Genomic DNA, 3300 nt, shown 5'->3' on the forward strand with positions numbered 1-3300 from the left:
TGCTCTACCCAAACACTCGGGTGGGGCGCCTGTTACTACTGTATCATTCAAAAGTTTGGGAGATTAGGAAATAAAAAAGTTAAGCAAAGAGGAATGGAGACAGAGTGAGAGAGAGAGAAGAGGAGAAAGAGAGAGAGAGAGAGAGAGGTGAGAAACACAAGAACCCATCTGGACCATGCATCACATTGAAATTGCCCCGCATTAAAAATTCACCAGCCAGTGAATTTTCAAGGGATTTGTAGTAATTAGATGACAAAATGCTGGCAAATCTCAGGCTTGCCAAAGATGTTACTCAGGGGTCAAAGACTCGACACTTTCGGCTGGGTAATTTGTAAGTGTCAATCACTCGCAGCCATCAGAGAGGATGCAGCGATCTAACAGCTGCATTCTAACTAAGTCAGGCGAGCCCGCAGCCGGCCGGCTGCCAGCAAGCCCCCAGACCCCGCGGCCTGCCGCTCTCTGCCCCGCTCCCGGCTCGGGCACAGACAGCGGCTGTGGCCTCGCTAGGGACTCAGAGCCAGGCGGGCCAACCCAAGTTTCCAACTTCTAGTTTGATTTGATCCCTCTTTTTTCTTTTTTGAAAGCTGCAGAGGCTGGCCAGGAGTCGAACTTCCCACCTTCGTGGAGGACAAAGTTCCCTGTTGTGCTGGTGCCATCAAAGGGTGACATGGGGCTCTCTGCTTTTGTGCAGGGTGGCCATTTCAGTGTCAAGGAAACTAGGTTCTCTTGCTTCGAGCTGCATGATACTCAGCCTCTGGGACGTCAGTCTTCTGATCTGTGAAGTGGGGATAAGATGACTTACTTTGAAGGGTGGTGATGACTAAGAGGGGATCCCGCAGTGCTCTCTGCCTACAAACTCGTTCACTCCCTATCCACGTGCCTTTGTCCAGGCATCATTCTGGGCACTGGGGACTCAACAGAGACCAAGATAACACACCCCCACCCTCATGGAACATTCTAGTTGAGGAGGGAGGAGAAGCAATAAACAAATAAATATGAAGTATGTCAGAGGATGATAAGTGCTAGGAAGAAAATCAAATGAGTTGGTGACAGAGCATGTCGGGGGCGGTACTTTACACAGGATGGAAGGAAAGGTCTCTTCAATGAGGCCACATCTGAGCAGAGACCTGGAGAAAAGAAGGGGACAGAGCATAAGGGACTGCAAGGTGGCCCTAGTGGCTGAAGTGGAGCAGACAATTCTAATCACAATGAGAATTATTACCATGAGGCTGGAGACCACTAGGCAAAGGCAGCAGGGATATAGTGGGGGCTCGGCTCCAGAAGCCTTTGACACTTTGAGGCCCCAAGAAGCTGGACCCGTGTTGCCTGGCCTGACGGCCCCTGGTAACCCCAATTCCAGAGCCCTACGAGGGCAGAGAAAGCACCCCGAGATGCCCCCACGTGGTGCCTGACCCTGCCTGTGGGCCAGGGCTGACACTGGCGGGAGGGTCTCATTCCAGCTGCTGGCACTGATTGAAAGTGAGCTGCAAAGGGGACCAGTGAGCCTGAGGGTAAATTGATGCTGTCACAGCTGCAGCCAGCTGGGACTGCCTGGACCCCAGGCCAGAAACTGTTTGCAAGATGATGGCCCTGTTTTCTCCCTCGCTGCTCCGGCCCATCCAGGTATCTTCTGGAAAGAACATTGACTTCAGAGTCAGACAGACGGGGATGGGGAGTGGGGGTGGATGGGCCTGAAGCCTGAGCCCTGAATCTGTCGTTTCTGAGCTGTGTGACCCTGGGCAAGTCACCACACCTCTCTGAGCCTCAGTTGCTGCACCTGAAAAATGGGCATGAGAGCCTCCCTTACACGGTTATGGGCTGGCATTGTGAATGAGCATCTGGGGGAGGGCAGATTCTCAAAAGCAGCACTTCCAACCCCCCTATAACTAAAGACGATCACACCCTGGCTATCACAATCAAAGCAAGAATTCTGCAGCTGAACCACACTTTAGGGAAATGGACTAGGGGGAAAATTGCTGCTTTAAAAGATAAGGAGCTGCAACAGGATGTCGTTGTGTGGTTTGCTGTTCAGTTTGCAAAATAAATGTCCCGAAGTGGGATCTCTGTGCGGTGTCTTTTTTTGTATTTGGGGAATTCTTGTCTTGGAGCCAGGGCCAGTGTTTGTAAATCACTTTCTCCTTTGAGCTCTTCCTGGCCATTTCGTATTTTTTGTGTGTGTGGTGGGGGCAGGGCACAGTGTGTGGTATATTTGCTTCCCCTCACCCGCCTCCTTCCTGGGCCTGGGTCTTCATCCCAGCCAGCCTTTGCTGCAGGTTTAACTGGGCTGTGAAACTACTCAAGGGGAAAATGAGAAACTACCCAGTGTTTCATGGGAGGCAGCGGGCTGGGCCTTCCGAGCTCCGATGGCAAACCCTCTCCAGCCACCAGCCATGGATGCAGAGAGCCCCTGGATTCCCTCCGACCAGGGGGCAAGTGTCCCCTGCCCCCCGCGGATCCTCATGGTGCTTCCCCACATCAGGAAGGTGACAAGGCCCACTTGAGATGCAAATAAAAATTAGCAGCGGTGGCAAGCTGGCCCATCTATTCCCCATGGCCCCTCATGAATATCGCTCATCTTTGCAGTTTAGATGGGGAAATTTCGAGCTGACCCGGCATCTGCTTCAGAATCGATGGGACCGAGAATAGGAATGTAAATAACAAGAACAGGCACTACGCCAGTGGTGGCCGTTTATTGAGCACTTACTATGTGCAGGCCCTGTGTTGAGGGGCCCTGGACAAGCTTCCTCCTGGTCATCCTCAGGGTGGCGGTAGCATGACTGTCACCTCATCCATGAGGCCGTGCCTGGGTCCCGAGTGAAGGCATTCCCTGACCGATGTGGTGCCTGCCCCTTGCTCTGGTGACATTGCAGCCCCCTCTGCCTGACATTACGTTCTGACTTGCTGAATGTCTGTCTCTGGGAGTGAGATGTGAGCTTCAGGGGGGCGGGCCTTTTTGTCCGTTTTCTTCACTGCGGGATCCCCAGTGCCTAGAACAGGGCTTGGCACTTAGGTGCCTTTCAATATACATTTACCAAATAAGTGGATCCCCACTTTATAGAGATGGAACAGGGCCACGAGGATCCCAGAGGCAGGTGGGCAGGGCTGGACTCGGCCACAGTGCAGGGTCCTGGACCATGCCCTGGTTCTTGACCTTCTGCCCACCCACTCCTGGACATGTCCTTTAGCATTTAACATTTGATGAGGAGAGGGGGTGCTCATCCAACCTACACCCTGTTTCCTTACAATTCAAACCTTTCCCGTCTGGCTGACTCACACCTTCCAGCAAAGGGCCAGGTGATC

Source organism: Colobus angolensis, unplaced genomic scaffold (genome assembly GCF_000951035.1).
Source record: "Colobus angolensis palliatus isolate OR3802 unplaced genomic scaffold, Cang.pa_1.0 Scaffold79, whole genome shotgun sequence".
Classification (NCBI taxonomy): domain Eukaryota; kingdom Metazoa; phylum Chordata; class Mammalia; order Primates; family Cercopithecidae; genus Colobus; species Colobus angolensis.